The sequence below is a fragment of the Hyla sarda genome, chromosome 1 (assembly GCF_029499605.1).
Source record: "Hyla sarda isolate aHylSar1 chromosome 1, aHylSar1.hap1, whole genome shotgun sequence".
Lineage (NCBI taxonomy): Eukaryota > Metazoa > Chordata > Amphibia > Anura > Hylidae > Hyla > Hyla sarda.
The window spans coordinates 141,802,776-141,821,524 of record NC_079189.1 but is presented as its reverse complement, the minus strand read 5'-3'; positions in this window follow the sequence as shown (position 1 = coordinate 141,821,524).

Below are 18,749 nucleotides of genomic sequence, written 5' to 3'. Positions count from 1 at the left end.
GACACTTGTTGATAGGTTGGCACGATTACAACAGTACCAAATTTGTATCGTTTTTATCATGTTTTACAAATTTTTAAAAAGTTTGATACTTTTTACCAAAACGCTCATATTTTGCACCGCAATCTTCGTTTTTTATCGGTACCATTATGGTGGTGGTCAGACTTTTTGAAATTGCTTTCTGGGATATTATTTGGAAAAAAAATGCAAGTCTGGGGTTTGATTTTTACATTTCCGCCATTTATTGAAAATATGTATCATGTTTACAATTTTTTTTATATGGAGAGGGTTAATGTGCTTTTTTTTTAAACCTATATTAAACTTTTTTTTAACACTTTATTCGTCCTCTTAGGGGACCTTCAGGAGGAATCACCATATTCATTGTACAGATCGATGCAGTTCTGCTGAATTGCATTGATCTATGTAATCTGCACTGCATTGGTGTAGAGCCTGCTGCAGAGAGGCTCTATCAAATACAGAGCCATTGCCGGGAAGGCAGAAGAGGCAATGGTCTATGTAATCTGCACTGCATTGGTGTAGAGCCTGCTGCAGAGAGGCTCTATCAAATACAGAGCCATTGCCGGGAAGGAAGTAGAGGTAAGCCCTCCTGCTACCTCTACAGTGGATTGCCCCCATGGGATTGCAGAGGGTTATCCATCCCACTAGGCCACTGGGGACAGTTTTAAGAGATCTAGAGCGTTTAATTGCTTGCTTCGCTGATCCCTGCATGCTGGCTATTACCAGTGGCACCGTGACTTGCTAGATTCGTCTTGGGTTGCGAAGGGGTTATAGAGGAAAAAAAGTACAAAAAGACCAGTAGAATATGAGGCATGTATTCGTTTTAGGTATAGCTTCAGTGTGGCGCTGACATAAGTGGCTCATTCTCCAACACTGCATAGGAATGCCTATTCTGGTATATATCCACAAACTTCCTAGAGCAGAGAAAGGAACTTGATTTGAAAGCCCTTTCTTATTGGTGCCTTTCTTAGTCTGGCCTCTCACATGAGTGACTCCACCAGGAGCATTAGCCAGTTTAGCTGATGGGATCAAAAAGGCACACAAGCTCCCTTACCATGTCAAGGTGAAGGCATTATGGAGGAGTATGCCCCCCCCCTTTTCCTCCATCAATTTTTACCACCTTATAACCATACACTTATAACCATACAATTCCTTTTCTTAATCCCCCTAAGGCGGACACTCCCTGCGCACTGCCTCACCCCATAACTTCGCTCACCCCCTAACCAAGTGCTTTCCTGCACCCACCCCAGCCCGTACACATCCACACCCCCTAACGATGTGCCTCCCTGTGCCCTTTTTAGTCAACACACGTTTCCACCCCCTTACACAAACCTTCCCAGCCCTCACAGCATCCCTCCCTAAAGAGGAGCGTCCCTTTACCTCAACAGGCCCCACACTATCACACTATCTTTGCCCCCTTACCAGAATGCACATCGCTCCACCCCCTAAAATGATGCCTCCCTGTACCCTTCAACACCAGCCTACTGCCCTGCTCCTTAATGAGGAACTTCCCTGTGCCCTTCCGGGAAGGCTCATCTCCCCACCCACTATTGAAGACCTTCCCTGTGCCTTAACCAGAATGCACACCACTCCCTAACATAAACCTTCTCTGTGCCCATTACAGCTAGCACACCGCCCCTGCCTATTGCATACCCCTCAATGTGCCTTTACAAGCCCACACAATGCTTAACCCCCTAAGAAGGATCCTCACTGTGCCCTTTTCAGCCTGCACACTGCCCCCCCTTACCCGGACTCTCCTTGGGCCCCTACCAGCCCGCACCCCACCCCACCCCACTCCCTAGTGCGGACTCTTCTTGCACCCTTAACTGCCCACAACAAACACCCCCCCCCCCATTTACTTAAACTGGACCCTCCTATTGTTCTTTCAAGTCTGCATGTCTCCTGAACCTCTAGCATGGACCCTCCCTTTGACCTTGGCACATTGCTCCACCCCCAAATAGAGTACACCCAGTGGGACTCTGGTGCCCTCCTACTGTACATTCCCTATGCAATTTCTAGCCTTCATACCGCCCCACCCCCTAATGCGGACCCTCCCTGCTCTTAAAGCTTACTGTCCTTAAATGGATACTCCACCCCTATACACGTTATCCCCCTATCCAAAGGATAGGGGATAACATGCCTGATTGCTGGGGTCCGGCGCGATCAGACATTTTATCCCTCATTCTGAAAGAGGACATACATCTATTCAACTCAGCCTAATACCCATTGGGCTGACTCCAGGGGAGGGCGCCAGAGGCAATCTGTGCTGATGGGCCAGCTCCAGGGGAAAAAGGTGCTAGAAGCCCATTGGGCTGACTAGGTTTGCACTACAGAATCTGTGGCTTGAGAGACAGAATGCGAGTGCGTTCAGCACCGACTGTCAGTCAGCACTAGAGGGAAGGGGACATGTGGACAAGGATAGACACTACTACAGAAAACAGAAAAAAAGAAAGCTAACCCAAACTGTGTACATTCCAGGCTAATAAGAGTATATATCAATGTAGCATTAAGAGGCAGACATGACTATGTACTCATTCAATAAGAAAGTGTGGCATAGAGGCCAATTCCATTTCTCTCGTTATGTCATTAAGTGGAAAATAACCTTAAGACTATAAGAAAGGACAGATTTAGAACCAAAGTGTCATCTAGGGGTAAACAGCATTTTGCCTGATTGAGGAGAGGTATGTGGGTGGCAGTCCAGTAGGCCCGGGAAATGGGATTTGTGGATGAGAGATTTCAAGGGGGCCCAAATCGTTTGAAAGGTTGTATGTTTCCTCATCTCCCAACTCCCTAGTTCCTCCATACGGCATATATAATCTACCTTCCTTATCCAAGAGGAAAGTGAAGGAGCATTTGTCAATCGCCAGTTTACTGGCATCAAAAGCTTGACAGCAGTCAATAGTAAAATGGGTAAACCTGCTTGTAATAAATTTGATAGTTGACAAAATGTCCTACCAAAAGGGTTTGATCTTTGGACAAGAAAGCCAGATGTGGGACAGTGTGCCTGTTTCTGTTATAATGGCAACAAAGATTATTGTTTAGTAGGTTAAGGCGGTAAAGCTAGTCAGGTGTACAGTACCACCTGGTCACAAGCTTGTAGGAACTTTCCTGAATCCAAATGCACCGAAAGAAACCATGAGTGACCCAAAAGAAGTTTGACTTCCCCTTTAGAGAAGGTGATGCCCAGTTCAGAACCCCATGCAAGCAAGAAACCACATCTGAGGGAATGAGCAAGAGAGAAGTTCTTCATAAATGTCTCATTTAAAATTTCTGATTTACTAAAGTTTATCTTGGAGTTGGAGATTTGACCATATTGAAAAAATATTTCAAGGACCCGGGGGAGTGCTGTAAGAGGGAAAGAGATTAGAAGAAGCAGGTTGTCTGCAAAGGCAGCAATTTTGGGCATAAAGTCATATTTATGTATGCCCTGTATCTCATTTGTCTGTCTAATTTTCTGAATCAGGATTTCCTTTGCCAAGATAAAAAGATTGGGGGACAGTGGGGAACCTTGGCGGGTCCTGTTTGTATGAAGAAAGCATGCCAATAAAGTGTGTAGTCTTACTGTGTGGTTAAAGTAAAGAAATTGGGGTTAAAGTAACCACAATTAATATATAGGGCTCTTTTTTTTTTTTATATCAAACTGTCAATTTTTATTAAGGTTTTACAAAAACAGAGAAAAACAAAATCCAGCAGCAGCTGAGGGATTGCAATCCCAAAAGACAACAAGCATATGCAGTAAGGTAGTAACACAATAAGTCAACGTGGCAATATTCAATACTCAAAAACGAAGGACAGAGGGTAAGGGGAGGGAAAGACAAGGGGTTGACCAACAGACATAGGGGATCTTAAATTAGAGAGCGCATAAACAACCAGCACATGTGCTTAAATGCCATCTCAGCGACTGTGCTTAATAAAATATGGTCTTTGAGGGAGTGTTGCGCCTGGTGTATGTGGCTGTGATACACCTTTCTCTCCTTCTACTTGTTCCCTTTCCTACGTGCTGTCTTTACATTACAGATCCCAGCATACTTTGCTGCCGCTCTGTGCTCACTTCCTTCTTACTGCCATTTTCTGCCCCAGTCCCCTGACTAGCCCCAACGCTTGGAATGTTTCTAAGGAACCTGCTAAAAATCTGCTGTACGGCCCGGTCATATCTCAATACAAATATCATAGTCATTTACTAAATGTGTGAATTTGCCTTTGCAGGGGAAAAGTTGCCCATAGGGTTGCCACCCTTGCAAAAAACCAACCGTAATAAACTGCATAATTAATTATGTATGTGTGCCATCACATGAAGCTCCGCCAATGTCCAGACACGCCGTGTTACTTACCAGTGTTGGCAAATTAACCCCTCAGCCTCCAGAGTCTGGCAGTGAGGTCCACAGCAAGGGTAAGGGGTAGATTGACAACTCATGGGGACCCTGGGTAAGAGTGGATCATGAGGGCCCGCTAGGGTTTACACCTTTCTTGTCCCAAAATACATGCCATTCTAATTTGCATAATTAATTATATATGTGTGAAATCACATTAATTCCCCCCCCCCCCCCCTCTTCTGATTCCCCTGTGCCATAATCATTCCAGTTAATTTCCCCTGTGGCATACACTTTATTATTATTTTTTTTTCCATATTTCAATTGATCCCCCTAACCCGTATCATAACCATTCCAGTTGATTTAACCCCCCCCTACCACCAATCCCCTTGTGCCATAACTATTTAACCATTTAATTTCAATCCCCCCTATGCCATACTCTTGCAGGACCACGGCAGTGGGGCTAAGGGCACCCCGTTTGATTCTGTCCGTAGTGGCCGGGAGCTCTTTCATAAAAAAAATAAATACCAGTACTTTGAACGCCACATCTAAAGGGTTAATAGCGCGCAGCACCGCGATCAGTGCTGTGCTATTAGCCACGGGTCGCGGCCGTTGTTAGAGGCTCGGTCCGACGTGGCCCCACGTTATAGAAAGGGAGTGGGCGAAGGTACGCCCTCTATCCAAAACAGGTTAACTGCAGATTGTCAGCTTTAATTTGAGGGTATTTACAACCAAATCAGGTGAACGGTGTAGGAATTACAACAGTTTGCATATGTGCCTCCCTCTTGTTAATTGACCAAAAGTAATGGACAGAATAATATTCATAAATTAAAATTTCAATTTTTAATACTTGGTTGCAAATCCTTTGCAGTCAATTACAGCCTGAAGCTGGAACGCATAGACATCAACAGACATTGCTGGGTTTCATCCCTGGTGATGCTCTGCCAGGCCTTTACTGCAACTGTCTTCAGTTCCTGCTTGTTCTTGGGGCATTTTCCCTTCAGTTTTGTCTTCAGAAAGCGAATTGCATGCTCAATCAGATTCAGGTCAGGTGATTGACTTGGCCATTGCATAAAATTCCACTTATTTCCCTTAAAAAACTCTTTGGTTGCTTTTGCAGTATGCTTTAGGTCATTGTCAATCTGCACTGTGAAGCGCCGTCCAATGAGCTCTAAAGCATTTTGCTGAATATGAGCAGATAATATTGCCCCAAACACTTCAGAATTCATCCTGCTGTTTTGTCAGCAGTCACATCATCAATAAATACAAGAGAAGCAGTTCCACTGTCAGCCATACATGTCCACGCCATGACACTACCACCACCATGATTCACTGATGAGGTGGGTATGCTTAGGATCATGTTCCTTTCCTTCTCCATACTCTTCTCTTCCCATCACTCTGGTACAAGTCGATCTTGGTCTGGATGTTGTTCTAGAACTGTGAAGGCTTTTTTAGATGTCGTTTGGCAAACTCTAGTCTGGCCTTCCTGTTTTTGAGGCTCCCAAGGGTTTCCATCTTGTAGTGAACCCTCTGTATTCACTCTGGTGAAGTCTTCTCTTGTTGACTATGACACACATACACCTACCTCCTGGAGAGTGTTCTTCATCTGGCCAACTGTTGTCAAGGGGGTTTTCTTCACCAGGGAAAGAATTCTTTGGTCATCCACCACAGTTGTTTTCCTTGGTCTTCCGGGTCTTTTGGTGTTGCTGAGCTCACCGATGCATTCCTTCTTTTTAAGAATGTTCCAAACAATTGTTTTGGCCATGCCTCATGTTTTGGCTCTTTCTCTGATGTTTTTTTTTTTTTTTTCCAGCTTAATGATGGCTTGCTTCACTCATAGTGACAACTCTTTGGATCTCATCTTGAGAGTTGACAGCAACAGATTCCAAATGCAAATAGCACACTTGAAATTAACTCTGGACCCTTTTATTTGCTCATTGTAATTGGGATAATGAGGGAATAACACACACCTGGCCATGGAACAGCTGAGAAGCCAATTGTCCCATTACTTTTGGTCCCTTTAACAAGTGGAAGGCACATATGCAAACACCGTTCACCTGATTTGGATGTACCCTCAAATTAAAGCTGACAGTCTACAATTAAAGCACATCTTGTTCATTTCATCTCTAATCCATTGTGGTGATGTATAGAGCCAAAAATGTTAGCATTGTGTCAATGTCCCAATATTTATGATCCTGACTGTATATACGCACACTATATACATACATTATACACATTGGGAATGAATTGTGTCCCCTGAAAAACACTCACATGACTTTCACCCTTAGGGGACAGAGATTGTATGGCACCCCTAAGGTGCGTGCTCCACTGTGGTTGAGAAACACTGAAAATAGATGATATAATATATAAAAATAAATTTAAAAAGAATCCTATACAGAGTGCCTCAAGCTGTTGCAAAACTACAGCTCCCAGCATGCCCAGGCAACCAGAGGCTGCTGGGAGTTGTAGTTTTGCAACAGCTGGAGGCACTCTGGTTAGGAGACACGTTGCAAAGGAGGTCTGGCTTACCAGAGAGACGCTGCAGTAAGCCAGGCCCCAAGAGCAAGTTGCAGGCTCTGAGGTCCCAACCTCGGAGGTAGTATGGTCCGGGTCTTGGAGGTAACGTAGCTGACTACAGCTCTGCTTCATAAGACACACACACACACACACACACTCTGCTCTGCTTCGTAAGACACACACTCTGCTCTGCTTCATAAGACACACACACACAGCTCTGCTTCATAAGAGACACACACACACAACTCTGTAATATCATTACAAAGTACAACTGGTCACGGTGTCCTTAAAGGGTTATTTTGGCATAAATTTGACTTCATGGGTGCTGCATTTTTCATATTCTAGAATACTGGACTGACAAAATATAGAATAAAGGGTAAGAACTTCTAGCCCTCAATAAAATATATATCTAGCCCTATTGGTTTATTTGTGTGGTATCATCGAAGATTATAATCTCTGTTAGTTCAAGATTTTGTTTTCTTTTATACAGCCAAGAGTGCAAGTCAATTCAACTAAGTTTTTAGAAGTCTATATTAAAGGAAAACTGTAAGCCTGCTCACCCACACTAAACCCAATAGACTGGGTTTTAGTATGGGTGAACAGGATTCAAACAAGGGTCCACTTACTTATTTTTGTTTGGCCACCGAGATATCTTGTTCTGAAGTTCCGGGATTTCTAATGAGAAGAAGTGCACTGAAGGCGTCTCCCCCGTGGGCTGGCCGCCTCTCGCTCCCGTAGTAAGGCTCCTAAGCGCGCCCCTCCACTATCCATTGGATTCAACTCCACGTCCTAGTGTGGAGTCAGACATCAAATGATCCCAGCACTCTGTCTAAAGGACATAAGAGCTGGGGAAAATATAGCGGCGAGAGGCGGCCAGCCGGTGGGGGAGACGCCTTCAGTGCGCTTATTCTCAATAGAAATCCCAGAACCTCAGAACAAGATATCTCGTCTGCCAGTTGACGAAAATAAGTGACCCCTTGTTCACCCACACTATAACCCTGTGTATTGGGTTTAGTGTGGGTGAACAGACTGACAGTTTTACTTTAAAATAAAATTTGGACCTATTTTTCTTTTTTTTTTTCTTTTAAACATCCTCTTGATGAAGAGCCTTTCAATACCAGGCAGGAGCAGCGGCACAGAAGAATGAAATGCGGTTGTCGTACTCATTTCTAACAATATGGCAAGGGAACTAATTAAAGCTAACCTCCTTAAACTGTTACATCATCTGCAGCTCTCATCCAGCGCATTCCCAGGCCTAAGTAAACCATGTCTCCTCTCTATTCACATATTTGTGATTGCTATAGCACCCAGGGAAATATTCGCTGTTCACACAGTAGAAATGAGGTTGTGTGCATGCTTTTTCAATTGATCAGAGAGTCCTGACTGTTTAAAGGGGTACTCCGGCCCTAAGATGTATGGGCCGGAGTACCGCTATGAGCCTCCAGCGCTCACAGGTGGGTGCGGAATAACAGATTGTGGGGATCCCCAGCAGCAGGACCCCCGCAATCATACATCTTATTCCCTATCCTTTGGATAGGGGATAAGATGTAGTAGGGCCGGAGTACCCCTTTAAGTTTCCACTTGCACTAAACTGTTTAAATTACTCATAAAGCTGGAAGTTCACCCTGGACTCAATTAATTAATTCTTATTGTCTCATCTTTGTGTATACATTCTACCAGAGAAATGTCTTAGAGACCTTGAGTGTTTATAGCGTGTAGATTGTGTCAGATTAACTGTATATCACCACTAGTTTTGATGAAGATGGTGTGAATTTTTTTTTTTTGGAAAGATATGGGCTGAAGCTGCTGCCATTTGAGGTGCGACAAGCACAGCAGCAGGACACCAAAGCATTGCAAGCCCTGTACATAAGGAAGCTAAAACATCCCCGAGAGGGGGAGCCACCCCTGGAACATCGCAGAGCAACGGTCATAAAGTTTGACAATGTGCCAGGGTTTGGCACCCTCATAGACTGTTGTCACGGCGGGACCATCCTAGTCAATCGTCGGGCAGTGTAGAGAGACTATCTTCCCCCAGCCATGCATTCTCTGGAGAGTGGGGAGATTGTGGAGTATACTCCTGTACAGAGCATGAGAGGAGAATGGGCAGCAGTGGTGACCCGTCCAAAGAACCCCACGCAGATTCCTTTTGCATATTTTCCCTCGGATGATTGAGATGCAGATCCCTACGATATGTCATGTGATTGTTACCCAAGAGGTAACAGTGACCAGGTGACCCCAAGAGTGGCTTATGGACTCCCTCCTAGTCTCCCCCAGATAAGCCCTGGGTGGAGCTAGCTCTCACTCTTTTGCTCTTTGGAGAAAAGTCTTTGCTGAGGTCAGTCGAGTCCTAGTGTGTGTGTGTCCAGAGTGTTGGAGGCCTCAAAGTCAAGTCTGCAGCCACCAGCAAATGCAAGTAAGCTACAGTCATTGATTTGTCAGTCTTCAGTCAAGTCAAGTCAGTGTGGCCTGCATTACATTGTCCAGTCCTACTACAAGTCCCAGCAAGTCCTTAAGGTTTCTGAGTCACTGGTCATCGCCGTGGGCCCTGGCTGAACTGTATAGACCATCTGTCTATCCTTAGTAAAGCTACCGCTATCCGTAACTTGGCATAGGAGTCATTATTGCCCCTGTGCCTAGCCCAGGATCTAACAGTATACCTTTGGATGGTATCGAGGATAAACCATGCCCTGGCGTCACAAGTACAAGGGGTTAATGCCATCTGTCCCTAGGGTAACAACATCTGCCCTCATCACACCCCGCTACCACATATGTAAATGAGGCACAAGTGCCTGGGGGCATTCCCCATGTGGTACGAGCCAATGTAAGTCAGGTCCATTATCCCCTTATCCCTGCCCCCTGGGCCGCTTGGATCTGTCTGCACTGTTTGCCTGGTAGCTACTAGATAAAAAGGACATGGGCATTATTTACGTGGGCTCTTGCTATCCTGAAAAACACCCCCATGGCATATGATCCTCATTTACATATTAACCAAATGGCGGATATCTCGGCCCTGGAAAAGATTATGAACACAATAAAAAGTATCCTTAGAATCATGATGAGTAGCCCTATCTTGTCATGGCTTATTTACACCCCTGTTTTCCTGTTGCCAGATCTGTTTTAATTGTGAACATTTACTTGGAATAATTTTAGGAAGTAGAAATTCATTTGCCCATTTATCAACATTAGCTTGTGTTAATATCAGGATCATTTGCCCTATTGCAGAGCTAGCTGGATGCCATAAAGAACTATATTTTCAATAGAATGAGGAAATCCCCTGTGCTTTGTTCACTGTAGCTTCAGGTGAATTGGACATCACTATTATGTGGAGGCAGATGTTTTGTTGCTGAACTACATTCAATAAAACTGAAAATATAAATGCTTGTTCAAACATGAAGGCTGAGGGTGTGCTCTGAAATGGAAGACAGTTCTCCTACTCCTCCCTGTGTTCTCCGGATATTTGGATGGAGCAGTGAACATGATGGATACTCCCCTTCTTAAGGAAATAGAATTTGTTCCAAAAATGTATAAATAGGATCATGACCTTAAGGAAACCAGTCAACTATCTGAAATACAGAAAGACTATACGTTTCGATGTATATGAAACATAAACAGTATGATTGTCTAGGTACATACAAACATACACAGGTTTTTTCAACACCTGCCGCTAGGACAGCAAAAATATGAAAGCTTCTTTCTGAGTACCTATGTACTGAGCTGTAGCTAAGCTTTCCTTTACCCAGGTAAAGATTTTGTTTACTACTCTCGTCCTGTGTCTAAATCTTGTGGTCAAGGTAAAGCGTGGCTTGTTGGCACCCATCTGTACCATTGCCTGGGCATATGCTCTGTCAATATCCCACTAGCTATTTCCCTTCTTGTGTTGCAGAATCATGGACATATGTGCCATTCTGATCACACAGGCACAGCTTTCCCAATTCCAGAGGCAGCCTGGTGGTGAACAAAGGCATGAGCATGGGGTGTACTGGGTGCCTGGGCAGACCCTAGTCACCTCGAGTGCAATACCGAAAGTGCAGAGCGGAAGAAGGGGAGTATCCACGTCGCAATAACCAGAAGCCTTGAGCATCAGGAAAGACGAGTATGGCGTTTTTCTTTTTTAATCTTGGCAAGGAACAAAAAAAAAAACTACCTATAGGACCTATGTACAGGGGTGAACTACGTATAGGGGGTCCTATATAGAGGGGCAAATTACCTACAGGGAGAACTACCCACAATGGGGGGGGGGGGGGTTGCCAACGGGGAACTGTTTACAGGGGAAATACTCTTTACAGATGGGAACTACTTATAGGGGCCCTACCTACAGGGGATCCAACCCACAGGGGAAGGGTTAAACTTCCTATAGGAGGACCTAAATACAGGGAGGTTTTATAAGTAGGAGGCAAACCACCTACAGGAAACAAAAAAAGTGGAATTGCTTTTTGTTTCCATTCAGGTAATTAACTGTTTATTTACTGTAAAATGGTAAGACATCCCACAAAACATAAAGCCTCATAATGCTACATCGAAAGAAAAATAAAAAGCAATAAGCATTTTTTATTTATACAACGTAAGCTCATTTCATTCATGTATTTATTTAATCCAGAAGAACTATGTTCCAATAAAAATATTGATATAAGAAAACAGATATGTGATCAGTCTGTCCTCGAATACATAATGTTCAGATAATGACTTACATTAAAAACAATTGAAAAAAGCTAAAAGGGCTACATATGAGCGCAATCCAGTTGCAGATCCTGTAGGTCACAGGACCCTTGTGATCTACTATAATAAATTAACAAAAATATAATAAATCCACGAGGAGTACTACAAGTTCAGGATGTATTTCAGGCTGCTGTAGATTTCTTCCGGTTTTTCAGTAGTGAAGATGATGCCTTTTACTTAAATCCTCTTTAGAACTCCCTTTCAATCCTCTATGATTTATGTTTTTTTTTCTAGCGTATTCGATGGTGTATGCATAAAAAAATATTCTTAGGGGTTTATACAGAGAAATTGTTAGGGGCTTATATAGAGCAATTGTTATAGTGGCAGTTTTTATGTATATTATATTGTGTAGTGGTGCAGGTGTTCCCTTAAAGGGGTACTCCAACATCTGGTTAAAAAAAAATTCTGAAGAAGCATACAGCATTGCTTACCTGTCTGCCCCAGTTTTATATATACCTCTTCCACTTATCCAGTGATGTCCGTGTTTTTCCCTTATCAGTTTTGCCCTTATTTGTCTGCCTATAGCGACCAGTGCACATGTGCGGGAATCAGCTGTCATGCCAGGTGCATAACTTATGTATGATAATTTTTTTAACCATGTATGCTATACACTGATTTAATGCTATATAGACTGCTAAACACAAGATGAGGGCACTGCAGTGGTTAGTAAACAGTGAGCAAACAGCACAGTTACTGAGTGTGAACTGCTGTCAGTAGCGGTCTGTTGCTGTGGAAGAGTGGAGTCCTAGTGCCTGTGAGTCCGGAGGTGCTGGGGACCAAAGAAGCCCAAAGTCAATCGAATAGTATTAGCAAAAGAACAGACAAGGCACCCGCACTGAGCGCCCTTCTAAGAGTCTGACACAGGATCATCCGTCGTTGACAGAGGAGTCAGCATTGGCAGTATCTGGTTCTGCTCATTCAGTATAGCACTTGGGCTCTAAATCATCATATAAATGGCAGCCCAAGTTACAAAATAACTATAGCATTTTTTTTATTATAATTAATAGTAATAATCATAATAATTGAGAATTGGAATACATAAAGAATCCCCCTCAAACTCAATACTTGCATTATAAATCAAGGCACAAAGCTCCATTAAAGGGGTACACCTAGGAAATTTTTTTTTTTAAATCAGCTGGTGCCAGAAAGTTATAAGATTTAATTACGTTTATTTAAAAATCTTAATCCTTCCAGTACTTATCAACTGCTGTATGCTCCAGAGGAAGTTGTGTAGTTTTTACCAGTCTGACCACTCTGCTCTCTGCTGACACCTCTGCTCATGTCAGGACCTGTCCAGAGCTGAAGCAAATCCCCATAGCAAACCTCTCCTTCTCTGGACAGTTCCTGACATGGGCAGAGGTAGCAGCAGAGAGCACTGTGGTCAGACTGGAAAGAACTACACAACTTCCTCTGGAGCATACAACAGCTCATAAGTCCTGGAAGACTGGAGGTTTTTAAATAGAAGTAATTATTTATTATTTTTCACACCAATACAAAAGTCAACATTACATTTCTAGTAACAGTAATTGCCACTCTACTTATTCCAGTAGATAAACAGATTACAGCTCACATCAAACACCTTCAACACGGTTACCAAACAATCACTGAAATACGGACCACAAATCCAATTTAGCTCATTAGTATCAAAAACCAACCAAGAATTTAGCTAAAATTTAACAACCTTTATTGAAACCAATTAAAACCTATATCAAAAATATTGTAAAATGAATACAGAGTCATATGTCTCAGTATAAGGATACTCTACACAAGGACAATCCCCCTACAATTCACCCTTTGGACACCCGACGCGTTTCCCCGTAGACTGAATATGTTTACGCTTCATCAGGGGTTACTATTTTAGCCCAGGACATATGATGGAAGAATTTCGACAATAACTTATTCCATTCCATATAATATATATGATAAGCAAAGAGAAGACGGACATCACACAGCAAGCAAGGTTAATGAATGCACAATGTAAAATTTGTGAGTTTCTTCCTTGTGGGAGATCTCCAATAAGATGTTGACATCCAATGGGCTCTAAGTGCTTGATATCAACTGCAGGGATAATTGTAGATCCTAAAATGCTAAAGCAAAAAAGCAGGAGACAGCAACAGGACATACAAGTATCAACATATAATGCGTAACAGACAAACTAAAACTAAGCGAGAAAGGACACTTATATTTATAGTATACATTAAAGCACATTGATACAGAACAGAGACCGCCATCAATTCTGAATAGAATGGAATAGTTATGATAAGTACCTGGATAGCAGACTAGATTACATCAGATTTTGCCCATGCTAGATAACGTGGGCTAACAAAAAACAGATCTTCCTTCTCAACAATGGCCCCTATTTAACTAGAAATAAATAAACAATGTTGAAATTGATGGGCCATAAGTCGCTTAGAACAACAGATTACTCCATTAGTATGTCTATAGATTCATTTTACCTCCATATGTATGTCCAGATAGTAAGAGATGATACTAAGACTCCCACAGAGACCACACTATTAATAAATAAATAAATAAATAAATAACCAATTAATGAGACTCTACAGTCATACCCTGTTATTATCCACACTGGACAATTAATAAAATGTTATTACCTTATTAGCTTTCAATGTGTGAGGGGCTATATAGCCATCAGTGATTCTCACAATACTAATAGAAGCTAGAAGGACGATTATCTGTTCCTGATAATAACAGAAATGGTATATCAGAACTAGCAGAATCCATACCGTTACTAGAGTATATTACAATAAAAATAAACATCCAAAAGAAATCAGAAAATACTGACTCTTACCTCAACATATCCCTGACCACAATAAGTCCACAAAGATAGATCTCCCTTGCTGCTATATGTCTATCCTGTCTAAATAACAAAAGTGCTGTCATAAATCCCACTACTAGAGAATGATAACAAAGATCTATATTAAGAATGGTTCTCACCTCCACCATAGTTCGGGCATGGATGATGACCACACCAAACTCTGATTCAGGCTGGTGGCATCTATGCGGAGCCCGGCTACTCCTTATATATGCCTCATAGCCGTGTTGATCCACGCGACGGATCGAGACGCCAACTGCATCACTTCCGGCTGTGTAACTTGTGTGCGTGTCACTGCCTTACCTAGTGCGTTCCACACCTCACCTTCGATCCTACCTCCATTTCCGGTTTCCAGACCAAGGGAAACCTCATGCGTTCCACACCTTCCTCTGTCGTATATTTGCGTGTCAAATCACTGCGTACCAAAACTTATTGTTTTGTGTTCCACTACTTTATATCAGACTAGTTTTTTTTTATATATTCACATGAATCATCATGTTTTCAATATATCTGTATATACACAGGGAGGTAATTAGTAAAAATTGGTTATTTAGAATTATTGGTAGTTTAGTATTATAAGGGCCATTGATGATAACAATAAAAAGATAACAGTGACATAAATACATACATGTACTGATAACTAGATGTACACATATAAACAAGGCACTATGGCCTATTTATTCCTTCACTGACACCAACCTAACCAAACAAAATATAGGTATTGATATAAAACAACAATGTATTAGGGTGTAACTATAATTAATTACCCACCCCAAAAAGTATCAATATTTAATATTATATACTCCTTTTTGCTCATTCGAGCCAATAATGTCGCTTACTCACATACTACGGAGACTCAGATCTGTACAATGTTAAACTACCATATATGGGTACTCTAGGTGTCCCTAAACTCATGGTCTTAAATACTAAACGGACTGGATAAGAAAACTTGAATACTGTAAACATATTCCCAATTCAAATGAAGCAACTAAACGATATTCGCTCATTTAATCCCTGTGGTGTTACTGACTTTAACCTGTGGATCCACTCAGCTTCCTTTTGTAGTATCCTTCTATCCCATTTTCCTTTTCTCGGGGGTCTACGAACAACTTCCACAACACAAAACGAAATATCCCCAATATTGCCTCCATGTTCCTCGGAAACATGTTATGCAAGAGGAGTATCTCTTTAGTTCTCAATATCACATATATGCTCCCTCACACGTTTCTTAAAGGCTTTCCTAGTCTTACCTACATATTGTTTTGGGCATGTACATGTACACAAATAAACTACCCCTTCTATCTCACAGATCTGATAGATTTTGTTAGTTACTGCACTGGCGAAAGTTTTAGTTTGTGACACAGATGCACATGCCTTGCATCTTCCGCAGCTAAATGTTCCAAGGGGACGTCTCTCAAGCCAAGTACCCTCTCTTTTTACCCCTTGGAAATGACACTAGCCTGTCTCTCAATGATCTACCCTTCCTGAAGGTAATGGAAGGGAATGTGGGTAGCACATCCCTTATATCCTCATCATGTTGTAGGATAGGCCAATGCCTCCTCAAAATTGACTGTACCCTATCCACCTGGTTGTCGAACGTCCCAATCAGCCGTATTTGACTGTCTCCCTCCTCCTTTTTCTTAGGGGTCAAGCACAATGAGTACGTCATCCAGCTCCTCGATTTTTTGTTAAACCATAATTATTTTTTGTTTAACTCTAAGTACTACAACAAGCTCAGGGGTACTGCAATGGGGAGCCCAGTGGCTCCCTCGTATGCAAACCTTACCCTGGGCTGGTGGGAGAGTACTATCATTTTTTGTGAGGAAGAGAGTAGCTGGTCCCCACATATCATCTATTGGGGACGCTATATTGATGACGTATTCATTGTGTGGTCCGGAACTGAGGACCTCTTTAAGAGGTTTGTGAGACATCTAAATAATAACCCTCTGGACTTAAAATTTACCTTTGAGTTTCCATAGGGATGAACTACCATTTTTGGATGTTCACATCAGGAGAGGCCATTTGGGTTTTCTTGAGACCTCTACATATAGAAAATCTACAGCGACGAACAGTTTGCTCCGCTGGTAAAGCTATCATCCGCATCCTCTTAAGAGAGGTATCCAAATGGGGCAACTGTTCATTGCAGGAACTTTTTAGGTCTCAAGCAAAAGACCTACGTGACAGATTTCTGCAGAGAGGTTACCCTATCCAAACATTATCCTCAGCCTATAAAAGAGCCCTCTCTACAGAGAGACGGGATCTCTTGACCCCTAAGAAAAAGGAGGAGGCATTGGCCTATCCTACTACATGATGAGGATATGAGGGATGTGCTGCCCACATTCCCTTCCATTACCTTCAGGAAGGGTAGATAATTGAGAGACAGGCTAGTGCACAGTCATTTCCAAGAGGTAAAAAGAGAGGGTACTTGGCTTGAGAGACGTCCCCTTGGAACATTTCGCTGCAGAAGGTGCACGGCATGTGCATCTGTGTCACAAACTAAAACTTTCGCCAGTGCAGTAACTAACAAAATCTATCAGATCAGAGATTTTGCAAACTGTGAGACAGAAGGGGTAGTTTATTTGTGTACATGTACATGCCCAAAACAATATGTAGGTAAGACTAGGAGAGCCTTTAAGAAATGTGTGAGGGAGCACATATGTGATATTGAGAACCAAAGAGATACTCCTTTTGCACAACATGTTTCCGAGGAACGCATTAGGTAAGGCAGTGACACGCACACAAGTTACACAGCCGGAAGTGACGCAGTTGGCGTCTCGATCTGTCGCGTGTATCAACACGGCTATGAGGCATATATAAGGAGTAGCCGGGCTCCGCATAGATGCCGTCAGCCTGAATCAGAGTTTGGTATGGTCATCATCCATGCCCGGACTATGGTGGAGGTGAGAACCATTCTTAATATAGATCTTTGTTAACATTCTCTAGTAGTGTGATTTATGACAGCGCTTTTGTTATCTAGACAGGATAGACATACAGCAGCAAGGGAGATCTATCTTTGTGGACTTATTGTGGTCAGGGATATGTTGAGGTAAGAGTCAGTATTTTCTGATTTCTTTTGGATGTTTATTTTTATTGTAATATATTCTAATAATGGTATGGATTCTGCTAGTTCTGATATACCATTTCTGTTATTATCAGGAACAGATAATCGTCCTCCTAGCTTCTATTAGTATTGTGAGAATCACTGATGGCTATATAGCCCCTCACACATTGAAAGCTAATATTTAAAGGTAATATTTTATTAATTGTCCAGTGTGGATAATAACAGGGTATGACTGTAGAGTCTCATTGATTGGTTATTTATTTATTTAATTATAGTGTGGTCTCTGTGGGAGTCTTAGTATCATCTCTTACTATCTGGACATACATATGGAGGTAAAATGAATCTATAGACATACTAATGGAGTAATCTGTTGTTCTAAGCGACTTATGGCCCATCAATTTCAACATTGTTTATTTATTTCTAGTTAAATAGGGGCCATTGTTGAGAAGGAAGATCTGTTTTTTGTTAGCCCACGTTATCTAGCATGGGCAAAATCTGATGTAATCTAGTCTGCTATCCAGGTACTTATCATAACTATTCCATTCTATTCAGAATTAATGGCGGTCTCTGTTCTGTATCAATGTGCTGTAATGTATACTATAAATATAAGTGTCCTTTCTCGCTTAGTTTTAGTTTGTCTGTTACGCTTTATATGTTGATACTTGTATGACTTATATGTCCATTGTGCATTCATTAACCTTGCTTGCTGTGTGGTGTCTGTCTTCTCTTTGCTTATCATATATATTATATAGAATGGAATAAGTTATTGTTGAAATTCTTCCATCATATGCCCTGGGCTAAAATAGTAACCCCTGATGAACCGTAAACATATTCAGTCTACGGGGAAACGCGTCGGGTGTCCAAAGGGTAAAATGTAGGGGATTGTCCCTGTGTAGAGTCTCCTTATACTGAGACCTTTGATTCTGTATTCATTTTACAATATTTTCAATAAAGGTTGTTAAATTTTAGCTAAATTCTTGGTTGGTTCTTCAACACGGTTATTCTACTTTATTGTCCAATCCTATTATACAATACTGAGAATTGAAAAATATATTAACACAAAAAGAAAGAAAAATATCACACATAGAGGAAACTGACAAAATGTACAAAAACCTGACTTACGGTTTTGGCGCCATGCTGTAGAGACGTGCCCGGAGGGAGCTCCTCGCCTACCCTGATACTTCAGCGCTATTTACCTGCATATTGACCGTTCCTGCTACGGACTTGTTTGCTGTATCCCCTGCTGCACCTGCATGGAACGGTACCTGTTGCGTACGGGCCGATCATCCACCAGACG